Raw genomic sequence first — 19,833 nt, 5'->3', positions numbered from 1 at the left:
AAGTGAAAGTGGAGAGTGAAAGTTGGCTTAAAGCTCAACATTCAGAAAACGAAGATCATGGCATCCGGTCCCACCACTTCATGGGAAATAGATGGAGAAACAGTGGAAACAGTGTCAGACTTTATTTTTTGGGGCTCCAAAATCACTGCAGATGGTGATTGCAGCCATGAAATTAAAAGACGCTTACTCCTTGGAAGGAAAGTTATGACCAACCTAGATAGCATATTCAAAAGTAGAGACATTACTTTGCCAACAAAGGTTCGTCTAGTCAAGGCTATGGTTTTTCCTGTGGTCATGTATGGATGTGAGAGTTGGACTATGAAGAAGGCTGAGCGCCGAAGAATTGATGCTTTTGAACTGTGGTGTTGGAGAAGACTCTTGAGAGTCCCTTGGACTGCAAGGAGATCCAACCAATCCATTCTGAAGGAGATCAGCCCTGGGATTTCTTTAAAAGGAATGATGCTAAAGCTGAAACTCCACCTCATGGCCACCTCATGCAAAGAGTTGACTCATTGGAAAAGACTCTGATGCTGGGAGGGATTGGGGGCAGGAGGAGAAGGGGACGACAGAGGATGAGATGGCTGGATGGCATCACTGACTCGATGGACGTGAGTCTCAGTGAACTCCGGGAGTTGGTGATGGATAGGGAGGCCTGGCGTACTGCGATTCATGGGGTCGCAAGGAGTCAGACATGACTGAGTGACTGAACTGAACTGAACTGAGGTCATACTTAAGTAGGGTGGGCCTTTAATCCAATATAACTGATGTCCTTAGAAGTGAACAGACACAGGGAGGATTCCAGAGGGTGACAGAGGCAAAGATTGGAGTGATGTGTCTACAAGCCAAGGAACACCAAGACTTGCCACCAACCTAAGACATGGAATGGATTCTCCCCAAAAGGTTTCAGAGAGAACGTGGCCCCGCCTACATCTTGATTTTGGACTTTGGCCCCCAGAACCGTGAGGAAATGCATTTCTATCGTTTGAGTCACTGAGTTTTTGGTAACTTGTCATGCAATCCTGGGAAATTAATACAAAAATCACTTAAGAAATTTAGAGTGCCTAGTCTTGAAGCACTGCCATCATCACCTTGAGTCAAATGAATAAAAAGGACAAAACTACTTTTAAACTGTGAGACTTGAGGGAGGAAGGGACATTTTGGTTGACGCTGAATTTCCATCACGTGCATAAATGTCTCTCGAGCATACGTACTCACACATACCCTCCCTCCCCTTCTTTCTGCACAGATAATTCAGAGTGCCCACAACCCACTCAGTGGGGCTGTCCTGGCCTTTCTGGATGCAGTTAGGGTGGCGATTTTATCAGCAGCCATTTCATGCACTGGTGTGACATACTAGGGTTCAGGTGGGGTGACTCTTCCTAGGTATTTTCAACCTCACCTGGATTTAGAAGAATCATCCTTTGTCTGTGTTGGCATTAAGTCCTTAACCACATTTATCTTCCATAAATAAATAACAGTTATGGAATAAATAAGTGTCACGATTCTTATTATAAATCTATTTCTCAATCTTAGCTGTTTATAAAATTGTCTTGTTGTTCACTTGCAAAGATGGGTCCAAAAAAAAAAAAAAAAAGGGTCCAACTCTTTGGGACTCTATGGACTGTAGCCCGCCAAGCTCCTCTGTCCATGGGATTTCCCAGGCAAGAATATTGGAGTGAAAAAAAAAAAGAATATTGGAGTGGGCTGCCATTTCCTCCTCCAGGGGATCTTTCTGACCCAGGGACCGAATCTGCGTCTTCTGTGGTTCCTGCATTGGCAAGTGGATTCTTTACCACTGAGCCATCAGGGAAGCCCTTATGGAATTATAGGGGAATTTTAAAAACATCAGCATCAGGATCCCACTCCAATGAAATCTGAATCTGAGTTTTTTGCAAATTCCCCCATGTGATTCTCATGTGTAGCTAAAGTGGAGAACCACTGTTCTGGATCCTTGCTATTGTAAATGTAGTCCATGCACCAAAGCACTGACACCACTTGGGAGCTAGTTAGAAATGCACACTCCTGCCCTACTCCAGATCTGACTCTGCATTCTGACAAGGACCCAGGGGATCTGTGTGCACACTATATTCGAAAGCCTTGAGCAAGACTGACCCTTCCTTATACCACCTTGGATGAGAAGGAGAATTCCTTTGGCATCCAACACCGAGCCATCAGCAAGCACAGGAGATCCAGCTTTCCTCAGAGATGATGTTCAAGCTATTTAATAACAATGCTGGCCATTGAGAGCTGGGATTGCAGGAATGCTGAACTCTGGCTGAATGTCAATTCCAGTATTACTATTAATATTCTGGTTCTTAGAATTTCCTGTCTTGGCTACTGTGATTGCATCTCAACCTCCAGGGCCTCTCTGGCAGGGGAGAGGTGGGGAAGGCTGCAGCAGTCACGACTGGGGTGGCTTCTTATCTCCCAACTGTTCTGTTGCTTTTGGAAACTGTCATCATGCAGGGGGAGAGTTCTCACTGGCTGGTGGCGGGGGTGGGGGATGTCTATTAACCACATCTCTCTTCCAGGTTCTGAACAAATTCTATAAATACAGACAGAATTGTTAAATAATGCCATTTTAGCACATTTGGGCAAAGCTAGAATGGAGGACAAGGGTTTATTGAATGGATGAACCCAGGAGGACAGTAGCTGAAAATGACATTTTTCTCTCCAACTGCTGTCTCTGCCAACTGTACTGCTGAATGCTGACTCACCCATCCTTACACAGATGACTGCTCAGACCCCACATCTTTCTGAGTCAGACTTGGGTGTTAATACTTTTTTTAAAAGGTATTTTTAAAAGTCCAGTCCAATAAAATATCAAAGCATTGATCTCTTATCCACCTGACGTTCCCTGGGCCTCCTGCCAAGGAAACTGGCCTGGGGGAGGTGGGAGAGGGTGGCTTCTCCTCCTTGTCCTTTCCTTCTTCTCCCTCCCTTCTCACTCTGCTGCCCTTCCTCTGCCAGGGCTGGGCTGGGCTGGGCAGGCAGGGTGGGGAGCAGAAAAGGCATATCATGGCTGCTCTGGGAACAGCCTGTCACTGAGGTCCTCTGTGTGGCAGTGCCTGAGGCTGCCTCTTTCCCGTGGAGCATCTTTGTGGGTTTTTGAAGGAACTTCCGTCACTGATCTGGGTGATACATTTTAAGCCCGGCTGCTACCCCCGCATTTCCCATGGACTTCCCTGCTGGTTGTCTTCTCGTGTAGGATGCCCAGGACACTGAGACTCTGGCTCCCATGGTTGGGGTTCATCTCTGGCCCTGAGAAGCCCAGGCCCCACTTCTGGGAAGGGCAGGTCTTTCCCAGGTGGCCCACCTCTTGCTCTACTGCAGATGCACCTCACCTCAAGGATTACACAAGGTGGCTACCACGAGGTACGAGAAGACTACCAGTCCTGGCATCTCCAGATTCCGAAGACACAGCCTAGTTCTCCAAGTGATTCTCTTGAACGTTTCCTTCACTGGCTTCAGAGGTCACAGAAGCAGAAGGGGGTGGGCTCCGGAGAGAGGAGGGATATATTCAGGCTCCCTGAACTCTAAACACATCCTCTAAACATATTCTCTCTGTCCACTGCAGGGGCCATGGACACCCAGGCCTGCGTGCCTTCAGCAGACCTCTGAGGTTCCTGCAGGACCAGCTCTTCCTCCCTCTGACTCTGCCTCAGGGCCGCAAGTGCTGAGATTTAACAACCCAGGGGAAATGCTCAATCATTGAAAGGCTCAGCGACAAGATCCCTGGCTCCCAGCTGTGGACGGAACAATCGTGAGGTTAGTTCTGCACAGTCTCTCAGAGCAGGGCAGGGACTAGGGCAAGGTAAGAGAGGCTCCGGGGTGCAAGGTTTAAGGCGGCATCTACCAGGGTTGTGCGAGAGTGGGTCCCTCCTTAATCCGGCACCCCAAGTGCCTCACCCTAGTCCTGGCCCCATCTCAGAGGGTCCCCAGCGGGCCTGGGCCCTGGGTGCTCACAGCAGACGCTACTCAGTAACATCTGGGTCAGGCTCCTCTCTTCAGACCTGAGGTAGGAGATGCACAGGCCCCCGGCTGAGCAACTGCAGCTGGTCTCCTGCTGATGCTTTGAGATGGGAGGCCAGCGGGTGCACTGGGCCCAGACGGGGTGCATTCTTGTGGGGTTTCCTAGCTCAACACACACCCAGAGAAGGCCCTCAGTCGAGGGGAAGGACAAAAGGAGGGAGAAGAGGTCAGCTGGAATCCATCTTGGCTGAGAGATGCATGCCCATACAAGGACCAGATATGAAGATGACTGGTCAGAAAACAAAAGCAAAAAACTACCTGATTTAAGCAACCTAAGCCAGCCCCGTTGCACATAACTCTCTCTGAGTTCAGCTGCGTGTTCTTTTACACATATTCTGCTTCTTTTTATAAACACCTTTATCTTTTCACAATCTTGGTCTCTGCTGAATTCTTCCTTCAAAGAAGACAAGAACAAAGGTCCTTCCTTCTAATTTTTCACCACCGGAATCAGAACCACCTCCCAATAAACTACTTGTACCCTGGTCTCAGGCTTGCTTCTTGGGAATCCAAGACCCTTTCCTGTCTCTCCGTATCAACTGTCAGCCTCATCTCCGTCTGCCACTGAGGTGGTGTGGACGAAGTTCCCAGGACTGGGTGTTTTAGCCACTCCTGCCGGTAGGCTTCGGTCTCCCTGACCACAAACCTCCTCCTCCCTGGCAGTAGCCCCTCTTTTCCTCTGGTTCTGAGCCTGTCAGGCTGCCGGCAGCACCAACAAACCGAAGAGATGGGACAGTCCTGGCGACACTGGAGACCTGCTTCCAGCTGGGAACAGCATGACGTCATAAGTGGTCTTCTTCAGGCTTTTTAGGGCTTTCCTCGTAGCTCTGCTGGTGAAGACTCTGCCTGCAACACAGGAGACCTGGGTTCAACCTGGGGTTGGGAAGATCCGCTGGAGAAGAGAAAGGCTACCCACTCCAGTATTCTGGCCTGGAGAATTCCACGGACTGTATAGTCCAGGGGGTCGCAAAGAGTCGGACACAACCAAGCGACTTTCGCTTCAGGTTTTTAAATAATTAATGAATGGATTTTGGTTGCGCTGGGTCTTCATTGTTGCACGGGCTTTTCTCTACTTGGGGCAATCGGGGGCTACTCTCCAGCTGCAGTGTGCGGCTTTCGCATTGCAGTGGCCTCTCCTATTTCCCGGCCCGGGCACTAGGGGGCGCGAATTTCAGTGGCTGTGGCACACGGACTCAGTAGTCGTGGCTCCCAGACTCTAGAGCGCAGGATCAGTAACTGCAGCACAAAGGCTTAGCTGCTCTGTGGCAAGTGGGATCTTCCTGGACCAGGGATCCATCCTGTGTCTCCTGGCAGGCGGATTCTTTACCACTGAGCCACCAGGGAAGCCCTTCCTTCAGCTTGAAGAAAGAAAAGCCCACAAACCCCCCTCCCCCGAAATTAATCTTAACAATTGGAAACACTCCAAATGACCAATAGTAGAAGGTTAAATTACAGTATATCTGTACAGTGGAATATACACAGGCATTCAAAATGATGTGAAAGGCACTCAGTCGTGTACAACTCTTTGTGACTCCAAGGACTGTAGCCCACCAGGCTCTCTGTCCACGGGATTCTCCAGGCAAGAATACTGGAGTGGGTTGCCATTTCCTTCTCCAGGGGATCTCGACCCAGGGATCTAACCCAGATCTCCTGCATTACTGGCAGATTCTTTATGTCCGAGCCACCAAGGAAGCCCTTCAAAATGATATTGTACCTCTATTCTTACTGATGCTGATGAATTTTCATAACATATTAAATGATACAAAGATTTTTTTTAAAAAAGGAAGAAGCCCACAACGGAGAGGAGGGTAGAGACCGGGAGGAGAGTTTTCACTCAGATTTCAGGGCTCTCTGCCTTTCCTCCTTCCTGGCATTTCTGCCCCCACTTTCCAGTTGCTCTGGCAGCCTCAAGTTCTGACCTGCCCAGAATACGACATGGCAGCATGACAGAAGTAGGCACATCCCCCCATGTCCTCACATTGACTCACGAAACAGGGCCATGGTCTGGAGGCTAGGGGAGCAGAGGAGAAAGTGTGGGAACAACTTACACTTGAGGAAGGAGGTGGGCTTGGGGCCTAGAAGGTGACACCTTGTTAGGGAAATTAAATAGTCTTGTTTAGGCTTCACAGACGAAGCAGAGCAGGCCTCTGACCTTGCTTCTAACCTGCCTGGACACTGCCCTGACTGTGAGTGACTGCTTGCTGTGACTGGAAGCCTTGCAAACACCATAGATAGAGGATGTATCTTGAGACTGTTGAGCCCCTGGAGGTGCCCTGGCCAACCAAGTCCCTGGGCTTAACAACATTCCAAGTTTTATAAGACAAAGCAAACAGCATTAACAGGAAACCAGAGCTGCTATTTGCTCACAGATTAATGATATCAGTTTGCGTCCTGGGATTAAAAGCGGGAACCCTGAGGTGCAGTCTTTGAAGTCTCACCCACAGAGCAGATGCGATGCCTGGGTCCTTTTTCCCAACTGGGACTCCAGACATGCTGTGTCACGGGGACTTCCCAGTGCTGTTTGAGTCTGGATGCTGGTCAAAACCCAGCATCCAGTGGTGGTGTATCCTCTCAGATCAGTTCAGTTCAGTCGCTCAATCGTGTCTGACTCTGTGACCCCACAGACTGCAGCACACCAGGCCTCCCTGTCCATCACCAACTCCCAGAGCTTGCTCAAACTCATGCCCATCAAGTCAGTGATGCCATCCAACCGTCTCATCCTCTGTCATCCCCTTCTCCTCCTGCCTTCAATCTTTTCCAGCATCAGGGTCTTTTCCAATGAATTGGCTCTTCATATCCGGTGGCCAAAGTACTGGAGTTTCAGCTTCAGCATCAGTCCTTCCAGTGTCTATTCAGGACTGGTTTCCTTTAGGATTGACTAGTTTGATCTCCTTGCATATGTATCCTCTGTTGTTTCTATTTATCTTTTCTTTTAATGTTAATATATTGAAAGTAAGCTAGATAATCTTCTAACAAACATTTGTATTATTTATTTGTATAGAACGAGTGGCTTATTTTGTTAACAAATCCTTTGAACCTGAGATGAAGTGAAAACCTTCAGCAAAACACACGTGCAATTATGATTTTGTAGAACAGGAGGAATCCAGGGAAGGGACCATTTTAGAGTTCAGGTGTGATGTTAGTGCTATGCCAAGAAAACCAATTTCACCTTAGTGTCTGCTTTCTTGGGTCACTACCGGCCTCAACTGTTGCAAGTTGGGTCCCCCAGAAGAATCTCTGAGTGGGAGATGAGGGTGATTATGCTGATTAAGGGGTGCCCTTGAGGTCAACATCTGTGGGAGGGAGAGGAGGGAGGCAAGAATTGAGGAGATGGAGAGGTGAAGCTGTGAAGCCTCAGCTCACTCCCCGCCAACTCCCCCAGGAGCTCTGTCACTGGAATGACCCTTCTGGGATGCCTCAACTTGGGTTGAGAAAGTCAGGCCTTTATAACCTGGTATAGACCAGTCACTGGATGCGGGCTGGACCTTATAAACCATTCCTGAGCCTGCCGACAGCAGGGGACCACCTGCCCACAGCACTCCCAGAAGCTGGGGGAATAAGTCCTTCAGTCTGAAGGGAGACTGGGACGCATTCCAGCTGAGTCCTTTGGACCTGGGTCCACAGCAGAGGGGACAGCTCAGGGACCACCTTCGCCTCTCACAACAGGCCTAACAATAATTACACCTTGGGCCACACTTAATTGATGGGTGGACAAGCTGCTTCCTCCAACTTCAAGGAGCCTGCATTCTAAGAAAATCAGCTCTGGTGCTGGCACACAGGTAGGAGTCTTTGTCAAACAGAGAAAGTCACTATTACTGTGCCCTTTTGAAGTACTGGTTCCACTTCTGGCTGAGCTGGCTTGTGGGCCTGGTTTTCTCAGGATGAGAAATTTAAGGAGGCGTCAGGGGAGACAGAGGAGGAGGATGGCTGAGGCCCAGAGGGGTGAAGGGCAGGAAGGTAGATGGGGGCAAAGAGACCAGGAAGGCACCAGTAAAAACAAGACCAGCATCAGAAACAGGACCAAGGTCTGGGGAGTAGGAAGGAGGCTGATTCAGGGACCTTCCTGCCATCTATCTCACACTTGCCTAACCGAACCTCAGCACTCCTAAGCCCACCTGTCTGTTCCACATAGTAGCTCCTGGTTGAAGTATGTATTATCTCCTGCATGGAGCTTCTCATGTGGCTCAGTGGTAAGAATCTGCCTGCCAGTGCAGGAGACACAGGTTTGAACCCTGGGTTGGAAAGATCCCCTGGAGGAGGAAGTGGCACCTCACTCCAGTATTTCTTGTCAGGAGGATCTCATGGACAGTGGAGCCTGGTGGGCTGCAGTCCACGAGGTTGCGAAGAGGCGGACACGACTGAGCACCCATATGAGCACCTGGTTAGTTGCACTTAGCTCCTGACGACAACTCAAGCAGGCTTTCCTCATTACCAGGCTATTCTACTCAATGTCCCCCATACACTCAGCCTCCCAGCCTCCAAAACAACCATTTCACCCCACACTCTGTCCTCATTATCAGTCAATTGCCTTGCTTCTTGGCTTCCCCTGTGGCTCAGTGGTAAAGAATTTGCCTACAATGCAGGAGACACAGGAGATGCCAGTTGGGATCTGATCCCTGGGTTGGGAAGATCCCCTGGAGGAGGGCATGGCAACCCACTCCAGTATTCTTGCCTAGAGAATCCCATGCACAGAGGAACCTGGCAGGCTACAGTCCATGAAGTCTCAAAGAGTCGGACATGACTGTGCAACTGAGCGTGCCCTGTACACCCTTATTTCACTGAAAAACCAGAATCAATCAAAACAGCTGTTTCGGCAGTGGGGCCTGGGCAGCCAGAGCAGCGCAGACCTCAACTCTGGGCTCCAGGCACCATGTGAGGGGGCTTGGGGGCTGAGGGGAGCTGGCGCCCCCCAGGGGAGGTGTGACCCCACACCCCTACCCCCTGGGCCACCTGCAGGATGCCGGCCTCTGCCCCACAGCAGTCGCCAGAGAGAGATGAGTAACAACAAACAGCAGCGGTCAGCAGCGCTCCTGATCCTCTTTGCTCTCATCACCACCCTCATCCTCTGTAGCCCCAACAGTGCGAGTGAGGCCTCTCATTACAGCTCCCTGCGGGGCCAGATCCGCCAGCTGGTCAACCTCAAGAAGTGGGGCATCACTGACGGCTACATCCCCATTCTCACCCACAAGACACTGCCCTCCTGGTGCCACCAATGTGATTGTCACCAGCTCCAGCCACCTGCTAGGAACCAAACTGGGCCCTGAGGTCAAGCAGGCAGAGTGCACAATCTGCATGAACGACACCCCCACCACAGGCTACTCAGACCACCTTGTGGGTAACAAGACCACCTTCTGCGTAGGGGCCCATTCCAGTGTATTCCGTGTGCTGTGGAGACTCTAGGAGTTCATCAACCAGACCTCGAAACCGTGTTCATCTTCTGGGGTGTTTCAAACAAGACGCAGAAGCCCCAGGACAGCCTGGTGCACGTCGTCCAGCGGGCAGGCCTGGTGTTCCCCAACATGGACGCTTACGCCATCTCTCTTGGCTGCATGAGCCAGTCTGATGACCTCTTCCAGAGTGAGACGGGCAAGGACAGGGAAGAGTCCTACTCGTGGCTGAGCACAGGCTGGTTCACCATGGCGACTGCAGTGGAGTAGTGTGACCACGTGCCCATCTATGGCATGGTGCTCCCCGACTACTGCAGCAGCCCCGCCTACAGCACATGCCTTACCACTACTACGAGCCTAAGGCGCTGGACGAATGTGTCACTGACATTCAGAATGAGAAGGGCAACCACCACCACTTCATCAGGAAGAAGAGGGTCTTCTCTTCCTGGGCCCAGCTGTACAGAATCACCTTCTCCTACCCTCCTGGACCTAGGCCACCCTGCCTGTGGGGCTCTCATGAGGGACAAAGGAGAAGTGGGAATCCGCGCAGGCCATCTCCTGGCCAATCATGGCTTCCAAGAGTGTCTTCCAACCCGTCAGACCTTGAAGAGGGTGTATCCTCCAGCCATTCAGGGCCTGGGGGAATCTCTTGGCCAAACAGGGATTTTGGCTTCTACGTGGTTAATGGGTATCAAGGGTATTTCCTGTCCATTCAGGATCTGAGCACAGTCAATCAGAGTAATCTGAGGTTAAGGTTATGTCCTTTCCCATGAGGCCTTGGTTCAGAGCCCCAGGGTGGACCCCAAATCACTTCCTATTGGCTGGACAGTGGGGTCCTGTCCCAGGAAGCTGAGAATTTTGTGTTGCCCCCTCACTTTCCAGGGCTAAAGAGAGGTTGTATGGGGGTAGGAGGCCAGGCTGGGGCATTTGTGGGGTTGGGGGGTCTCCAGGGGTGAGACACTGGTGAGACTGGTGACTGGTGTCTTGGTCCTCTCCCGACAAACGACATCTGCATCTCCCATGCTCAAGTGAAAAACAGAATCTGTTTTCTCTGCAAATGACCCTATTTCGTTCCTTTCAGGGGTGGAGTAATACTCTATGGGGGAAGTGATGGGAGGGAGGCCCCAGAGGGAGGGGCTATGTGTATACATATGGCTGATTCACTTCACTGTGCAGCAGAAGCTAACAGAGATTGTAAAGCAATTGTAGTCCAGAAAAATAAGACAAAAAGAATCATAATCCATTAGCTCCTCTCTCTGCCTCACCCTGTACATCCAATCCACTAGCACGTCTTGTTGTTTCAACCTTCAGAATATATCTGACTCCACAGCATGTCCCACTAGAGCTACAGTAACAGCTTCGCCGCTGTCTCCAGTCACTCATTCCTTGAACAATCCCCACTCTGGTGACACTGTCCATTTTCTGGTCCGTCCTGCACAAGCTGTTTTCCTGGGAGAAGAGTAAGGCAGAGGTGAAGGGACACACACTGGAGCAACAGCCTGCTTCAAAACCCTACCTATGGGCTTCCCTGGTGGCTCAGTGGTAAACAATCTGCCTGCCAAGGTAGGAGACAAGGGTTCAATCCCCGATCTGGGAAGATCCGACATGCCGTGGAGCAGCTAAGCCCGAGCGCTACAACTACTGAGCCTGTGCTCTAGAGCCCAGGAGCCAGAACCACTGAGCCCAGCTGCAAGTACTAAAGACTGTGGGGTCTGAGCCCATGCTCCGCAACACGAGAAGCCACCACAGTGAGAAGCCCACACACCGAAACTAGAGAGTAGCCTCCGCTCACCACGACTAGAGAAAAGCCTGTGTAGCAACGAAGGCCCAGCACAGCCGAAAATCAATAAATAGATACATTTTTTTAAAAACCTATCTATGATTAGCCACGTGCCCTGGGGCAAAATTATTCAACCTCCTCTTTCCTCACCTTTCTTACTTGTAAAGTAGGAATAACAAATATGGATTTGCCCTATAGAACTCTTCTGAGGGTTAAAGGGAGTCCTCTCCCCTAACAGCTGCACTCATTTACTAAGCACCTGAGAGGGTCCAGGCTTCCTGCTCAGTCCAGTACACATTCCTGTTTTTTAAACTGGACACACTCATACCTGGAGACAAGTGACCGTGGGCCAGGGGCACTCTAAGCCACAAGGTAAGTGTTAAAAAAAAAAAAATCTTGAATACAGTTGACAATGGGGAAAGACAGTCCCATGAAAAGAGACCATTTATGTAATGGTGTGGGAGGAGTAACAGCAAGGGCTTAATGAATACTTATTGTATCAGGCATTGTTCTAGGAGCTTTACAAATACCAATTTACTCAATTTTCTAGCAGCTCTATGAAGCAAGTCCAGTATTATGCCCATTTTATAAGTGAAGAATAAAAAGAAGAAGTTGAGTAACATGTTGAGGTCACCTGGCTAATCCAGACAGGATTTGGAATCTGGCAGCGTGGCTGCAGCGTGGGTCCCTCTGACTTCCACCTTCCACTGTCTTGCTGTGAAACAGCTGCCAAGGGACAGGCCTTGAAAGGACACAGGTTTCACCAGAAATGAGTGACTGGAAACAGACAAGTGTAAAAGAAGAGACGGGAATGAACAATGGTAGCTTTGGGTGCCCTCAACCTGGGCTTGAATCCCAACGCAGCCACATCCCACCTGTGGAACTTGGACCCAGTACACAGGTTCCTTACCTGTAAAATGAGTTCACAGCTATATTTTTAGGCAGTTGGGTACATAAAAAGCACCCACTGCTTATTAACCATCCTTCTCCTTTAGGATCTTCTTCCTGTTATTATGAGCTTCCCTTGTGGCTCAGCTGGTGAAGAATTCGCCTGCAACGCGGGAGACCTAGGTTTGATCCCTAGGTTGGGAAGATCCTCTGGAGAAGGGAAAGGCTACTTACTCCAGTATTCTGGCCTGGAGAATTCCATGGACTGTATAGTCCATGGGGTCACAAAGAGTTGGACATGACTGAGTGACTTTCACTTCACATCTCCTGTTACTATAAAAGAGTTGAGCTCTTCTAGGTCCTAATTTACTATGACGCTATGATAAAAGGGTCAATCCACCAAGAAGACATAGCATCTGTAAATGTGTGTGTGCCAGTCAACAGAGCTGAAAACATATAAAGCAAAATCTGATAGAACGAAAGGAGAAAAAGACACATCAACAGTGATAATTGAGGGGCCTCCCTGGTGGCTCAGCAGTAAAGAATCCGCCTGCCAATGCAGGAGACACAGGTTCGATCTCCAGCTCAAAAGATCCCATATGCTTTGGAGCTAAGCCCATGTGCCATAAATCATTGAACCTGTGCTCTAGAGCCTGGGAACCACAATCACTGAGCCCACGAGCCACAGCTAAAGAAGCCCATACGCCCTAGAGCCTGTGCTCCGCAGCAAGAGAAGCCACTACGATGAGAAGCCGGCGCACCGCCACTACAGATGAGGCCTCACTCTCAGCAAGTGGATTGAAAAGCCTGTGCATCAACGAAGACCCAGCACAGCCAAAAATAATAAATAAATCTTAAAAAAAAAAACAATGATAATTGCGGACTTTAACAACCCTCCCTCAACAATAGATAAAGCAACTAGACAGAAAATCAGGATCTATAAGAGCTCAACTCCACCACCAACTAACAGAAACTCACTGACATTTATAGAACACCCAACAATAGCAGGATACACATTCTTTTTAAAAGTTCAGAGATCAAATACTAACAGAGGCTATATCCTGGTGAATAAAATAAACCTCTACAAATTAAAAAGAATTTAAATCATATACAGTGTACTCTCTGACCATAATGGAACTTAACTAGAAATCGGTAAAAGAAAAATTTCCAAATACTTGGAAAGGAAACAACACACTTCTGATTAACCCATGGATCAGAGAAAGTCTCAAGAAAAATCAAATATACACAAATACACACATAGTGAATTGAGTTATTCTTAGTACCATTTATGTTAACTTATGGCTTGCAGGGAACATTGCTGTTAAATCTAATGTACTGACCACTCCACGTCAGTACACTACATACATGGTCGCCTACAGTATCCCATTTAATGCCCTCCAAAACTCTAAGAAAGAGAGTTTCTATTATTATTCCCATTTTGTTAATGCAGCAACAGAAGCTTACATCAGCTAAATAGCTTGTCTGAGGTCTCAGAGCCAACAAATGACAAAATCAGCTAAATTGAGGCACCAGAACTCTGTGAAAATGTCAGGTTTCAGGGAATACCTGGGAACCTGCCACAGTTGACAACCCTACCTAACCAACCCCTTTATAACTAAGTCATATCTCCACACCCTTACCAAAACACTGCCCACCATCTGGTGTGAAATAGGCTTTCTCTCCAGCCCCTGATAACTGCCAGGAGGTGGGAAATTCAAAGGGAGAGAAGGACTACAAAGCCCTTTGCATGAGCAGGAGAGATGTAGAAATCTCTGAGGTCATAAATGCTAATACCTCTCTTGATATGAGTCAGAGGGTTCATTGAGAACATCAAAATAGTTTTATTTCCAGATAACATCAGAACAGAAATAAAAATAGTTATTTGACCTATGAAATATGGAAAAGTTCATATGCTTTTTTCTAGGGTGGGGTGGGAAGAGTGGTATGCAAGATATTTTAAAATTGTACTTAATTTTTATTTTTAGCTCTCTCTGTGTGTGTATGAGTGTGTGTATGCACACACACCAAGTCATGTCTGACTCTTTGAGACCCCATGGACTGTAACCTTCCAGGCTCTTCTGTCCATGGCATTTTCCAAGCCAGGATACTGGAGTGGGTTGCCATTTTCTACTCCAGGGATCTTCCTGACTCAGGGACTGAACCCGCATTTCTTGTGTCTCCTGCATTGCAAGAGGATTCTTTACCACTGCACCGCCTGGGAAGCCCCTTTAGCTCTGTAATAATGCCAAAAATGTAAACAATATTCAAAATTTGTAACAAAATATAGCTGTCCATATAGCTGTCCCTTGTCCCCAACCCACATACTAGCCCCACACTCCAGAAAAAGATCACAAAAAAATACTTTTAGTTCCTTTCCCCCTCTGGTATTTCCTTCAAAATTTCTAAATAGTAGGCTTATCCTGGGGCTTCCCGGGTGGCTCAGATAGTAAAGAATCTGCCTGCTATGTGGGAGACCCAGGTTTGATCCCTGGGTCAGGATGATCCCGTGGAGAAGGAACCGGCAACCCACTCCAGTATTCTTGACTGGAAAATCCCATGGACAGAGGAAACTGGTGGGCTACAGTCCATGGGGTCACAAAGGCTTATCCTACAATTTCTCAATTTATAACTTTTATTTTCTGTTGATCTGCTGTTGAGAAGGTTGAGGATTTGGTCCTCTTCCTCTCCTGACTCCTTTAACCTCACGTAACATTTCAGAAAGATGGCTCCTAGGTCCTCATAGTTGACAATGCACTGTATGTAGTAGACTTCTAAGTCCAAGGGTTTTTTTTCATCCCATTGAAAATTTCCTCTTAACTGCCACTTAATGCATAATACCTCATCATACAGAAGTCTATAATTTTTTTTCAACTGCTTCCTTATTTTGGAATTTGGGTTGATTTCAACTTTTTTCTACTGTAAATAGTGTTTAAAAAAAACCACTTGAACATGCATTTTAAAAACACGTTTAAACATCTCCTAAGGATTCTTAGACGATCAATTAATAAATCAAAATATATGTTGTCAACTGTGAGGGGGAAATGGCCACAGAAAATACACTGGATGGCGTAAGAGCAAACACAATAAAAATAGAGAGTTAATCCTCCTTGTCGCAAAGAAGGGAAAAAACTTTTCCCCCCTCTCCCTTTTTGTTTCAGAATTTCTCTGTCCTACTCAAATGTGCATAAATCTTTATAATGACCTCATAAGTGAGGATCATTTCCTGAGGACCTGGGAGCCGTCTTTCTAAAGAGCAAACTGTATCCCAGTTTGCATGGAAGGATAAGAGCCTAACTCGTGGCCCCTTGTCTGTACTATGAGAAGCTTGTTTCTCCTCTGATTAAGGCCAACATAAGAGGTCTCCCCAAGTACGTGGGTAAATGTGGAGCCAACTACATGTGACAAAAGATGCCGCTGAATCCTCTTACCCGGGGAGCATTGTTTACCTCAAGAATGTGTATGTAAGGGGCTGTATCTGCTTGGCTAAATAAGGGGGTCCGATTACATTCCATCTTTGCCATCTCTGAGCAGACTACCTGCGATGTGATTGCATTCTGATTTAATATAGTATATATATAGCATAAATGCACATTCTGGTTTAATATAGTGTATATATTCAATAATAAAAAGTGTTTTCTTCCTCTGCTGCCTTTGTGGAGAGGTTTCTGGGCTGGGAGAAGTTTTGCTTTTTTAAACAATATTCTTTCTGTAACCAAGCAGGACCCTATGGGGCCTTTCCAGGACAGACCCCTCCCCCCAAGTCCTCTGCTATAGTTACCCTCTCAAGTACCTAGATAACAGTATCTGCTGCAAATTTCCTGAGTTGTTTTACAGATGCTTAAACCTCCACCAAATGGAAAAAGTTAACTGCTTGATGACCATGAACATGTAGCCCCCAGACTTTCTGGAGCCTGAGGATTGATAATGTTAGCCCCTGTGACCCTGCCCTGTTACCTCACCATCAGCCAATCAGAAAATTGTGCAAGAGCTGAACACATGCACTTCAATTCCCTTCCCTCATCTGGCCTCCCATAAAAACGCCCTCCCTGAAACCCATCATGGAGTTCAGTGGTGTTTTTTGAGCATTAGCTTACCCAGACTCCTTGTCTGGCAGCTTAAAATAAACTCTGCAGTTTCCTTCACCACAACTCAGCGTCAGTAGATGGGCAAGCAGACCCAAGTTTGGTTCCGTAAGATCTCAACAATGGCACTCTGCCATAATGATATTAACATTTGCCATCCCTGGATGGAGTGGAATCCCACCTGTTAGTAAGGTGTCAACTCATCACTACATTAGTTTTTCATACCAGAGAGTGAAAGTTTGTGTGTGTGCCTAGCCTTGGAAACCTCAGGCCTAGCACTGCGTCCTGTTGCTCTTCAGACCCTATTTCAGAGGATGACTTTTTTGTCCTTTTCAATCACTTGCTCATGGCTCCTAAACATTCTACAGATGGCACTGGACATCTTACCCACGTCCTGTGCTGTCCTCTCCCCACTGAGAACCAGCTACCATCACATATTTACATTGAGGCTATTTTCACCTTCTCCTGTCCTTGAACTCCTTTCAACCACAGACTGTGACAAGCTTCCAAGATGCACCGTCCTCTGTTCCTGACAAGACCCTGTGAGTAAAGAGCCTACTGAGAATCTGCTAGCAAGAAGACGATCGAACGTGACGTAATTCACAGAAACGATACGCCATCACCTTTATCGTGTCTGCGTTCCATGGTTAGCATCGAGTTGCAGGTCCTGCCCAGTTCAAGAGGAGGGGATCTTTGGCCCATCCTTGAGTTTACCCATCACAGTTTTCTGAGATTTTGGTTAGACACAGACTCATACCTCCTCATCCTGTGATCCCTGCCTCCTAACCTTCCTTAATTTTTTCTACCCTTTTGTCTTGCAGTGCATTCTGGAAGTATCTTCAGAGCTTTCTTAAAGTGCACAAATTCTTCTTCTCCTGCTGCTGCTAAGTCACTTCAGTTGTGTCCGACTCTGTGTGACCCCATAGACGGCAGCCCACTAGGCTCCTCTGTCCCTGGGATTCTCCAGGCAAGAACACTGGAGCGGGTTGCCGGAGTTTAACCTTAATTCATCTGTGCATTTTGCACTTTTAGTCATCTTATATTTCTTATTTCCAGAATATCTACTGTTTTTTTATATCACACAAACTAATTTCCACAGCCTTGTTATTTCATCATATTCCACTATTTTTATTTCTTGAAATACATTAATATATTAGTTTTAATCTTTATTTACAATTTCTGTATCCAAAGTCCTCATGGGTTTGGTCTCGACCGTTTGATGTTTTTGGTTAATTCTGATCATTGCTGGCTCAGTTCCCTGTATATTTTGATTTTCCATTTGTTTGGATTTTGGACTGGGAACTCATATTACTTGGAATTTCACCTAAAATTCTACCTTTTCCACCCTGCTCTGCCTATTTGGATCTATTTTCACCACATCAGGTACGTAGCCCTCTGTATCCCTTCCTGTGACGTTGCCTCAGCTTGACTAGGGTTCTCCGAGCAAGATCCCTAATCTCCTGTACCCGACTCTCTGCTTCCAGTTCTGGAAACCTCTCCTTCCCTTGGTCCTTTTAAGCCTAAAAGTGGTAGCAGTTCATTTTGCCATTATGCTGTGGGGAAGAGGTTGCTGTATTAGTCCCTGTGGAGCTGCTATTTGCCTGTATCTTTGTAAATAACCCCACCTTTTAAAAAATTTTTTTGGCTGCACCAGATCTTCGTTGGGGCACACAGGACCTTTAGTTGAGGCACATGGGATCTAGTTCTCTGACCAGGAATCCAAGCCGGGCCCCTTGTGTTGGGAGTGTGGAGTCTTAGCCACAGGACCACCCAGGAAGTCCCTAAATAGCCCTTTATAAATCAACTACCTGATTCGATAGAGATTCCATCCTTGACCCAGCTTATGTGCCTTTCCAGACTGTGCAGCCCTGCTGGCCTTCCGAACACTGACTGCTTCCCAGCTGGAGTGTCCCAGTGTGTGAGCATCCCCAGGGATTAGGTGATGGCTGTGAGGCAGCCTCTGTCATGCCCACTGCACCCGCAGAGGCGACAGCTGTGCTTCTAGGTCTGACCTGCCTGTACCCACGGAGCCTCTGGCTGTCCCAGTGGCTGCCCAGAGAGCCCAGGTTACACAACCCAGAAATGCAGGGAAGTGAACGCCCCAGGGGCGAAACTTGGACCAGAGAGACTCAAGAGAAAGAGAGGAGTAAACTGCTTGCCCTTTGCCCTGCAGGTGACTGCTCTAAGAGGCAGTGGCTCCCCGTGTCTCTGGGAGAGGTCCCACATGACCTGGTGACCAGAGCACTCTCTCATGAAGCTGTGGCCAGCTCAGGAATAAACCTCTGTGTACTGTTCTTCCTCTCCTAGCCTCACTCCCCTTTTCCCTTCACTTTGTTCCCTTGACTCACACATGCCAGTACGGCAATTACTACACAGGCTTTTTGCGTCAGCCTCTACTTTCTAGGGACAGAGCTAAGACAGGCATTGAGGGGGCTGTCCTTTGAGGAATCTGGCTCTGTGTGGGCCTCAGACAGACTCCCTCCTTCCCAGCCCAGCCTTTCTCTCCTTGTCTCCTCGCTGCAGGGCCACAGCACATGAAGACCAGGCTCCCGACCTGAGGGACCCCAGGGTGCCCAGCGTGATGCAGGCTCCGGTTTTCCTCACTTTTCTGAATTTGCATCCCAGGCCCTGAGATCTTCCTGTGCTTTTCTGCCGCATCAGTCATTTATTTTAAAAGGTGTTTTAAAATAATCACCCAGTTTCTTGGGTAGTCTGAACCAGAAGGGCACCCCTAGACTTTCTCATTGACTATATTACCTGGAAATCCTCTTTCTATTTTGTATTTTTTCTCTACCTTTCTCTTTCTTTTCCTCAGCCCACTGTCCTTCATCTCTTCCAGGATTTGACGTAGGCATAGTCTCTGGAAGGCAGAGACTCCAGACTGAATCTTTGGGATTCAAAGTTCTGCACCCCTGTCCTACCCCCAGCTTCAGCTCAGGGCTCCATAAATCTGCTGGAACAGGCAAAAAGCAGGCAAGCACACTCCGTGTACAGCCTGGAGAGGCCCCAGGGAGGATGTGGACTCGCTGTTTCATCATGCTGAGTGGGAAACGGTCACACACGTGTGGGCTCAGCCCTCCAGCCACCCCTGCTTCTCATACACAGAGGCAGGGCTGAAAGAATGACTCAAAAGCATTTGGAAAATAGCTGTCCATGGCCCCCAACGGTCAACTTACGTATGACTCTGACTCACTGAGCAGGGAGCACGCAGTGGGTGCCCTTTGGTCACAGCAAGGTCCCAGATGACATCATCCGTGAGATGTAGCATCAGCCCGTGCAACCCCAGATGTGTTGTTCAGAATCAGTCACCCGGCAAATGAAGGGTCAGTGGAAAAGCAGCTGCCAATAGCCACAGAGAAGAATGGGCAGTTTCACAAACGCTGTGTGTGCTGCTGCCCACCTTTTTGAAGGTCTGCCTGACTGTTCCCCCAGCCCAGGTGTTACCTGAGCAGAAACCCTTCTGAGCCCTGGTCACCCGAAGTGTGGTGTCTCCAAAGACCACCATGGCAATGGGGGGCCCAGGTGCACAGCTGAATTCGAGGAACCCTTGAAGTGAACCAGGCAGCTTTTCCATGGTGGCCTCCAGGGAAAAATCCATTCAGTTACAGGATTGAGACCTGGTCCCCTTGTCCAGAGGCTTCGCCCCTTGCCCTGAATGTGGGTGACC

At 48.2% G+C, this 19,833-nt stretch overlaps 1 long non-coding RNA gene and 1 pseudogene across 2 annotated transcripts; one reads left to right on the top strand and one right to left on the bottom strand.

Moving 5' to 3' along the window:
• Positions 1-2,206: 2,206 nt before the first annotated feature.
• LOC147348062 (uncharacterized) lies at positions 2,207-19,472 on the bottom strand. 2 transcript variants are annotated; one of them, XR_015150949.1, is made up of 3 exons: positions 19,343-19,472; positions 11,831-11,973; positions 2,207-4,875 (listed from the first exon to the last, which is right to left on the bottom strand). It is a non-coding gene; the product is annotated as an uncharacterized LOC147348062 (long non-coding RNA). The 2 variants fall into 2 exon arrangements; XR_015150950.1 differs by lacking the exon at positions 19,343-19,472 and adding an exon at positions 12,107-12,294 and having other exon boundaries at positions 4,375-4,875.
• Positions 8,734-10,189, top strand: LOC147348063 (alpha-N-acetylgalactosaminide alpha-2,6-sialyltransferase 6 pseudogene; annotated as a pseudogene).
• Positions 19,473-19,833: the final 361 nt, after the last annotated feature.

The sequence above is a fragment of the Bos grunniens genome, chromosome 22 (assembly GCF_055505025.1).
Source record: "Bos grunniens cultivar Pamir isolate PY7600 chromosome 22, Bosgru_T2T1.0, whole genome shotgun sequence".
Taxonomy (NCBI): Eukaryota; Metazoa; Chordata; class Mammalia; order Artiodactyla; family Bovidae; genus Bos; species Bos grunniens.
The sequence above is the reverse complement of the archived record's forward strand: the minus strand, read 5'-3'. Positions and strand labels throughout refer to the sequence as shown.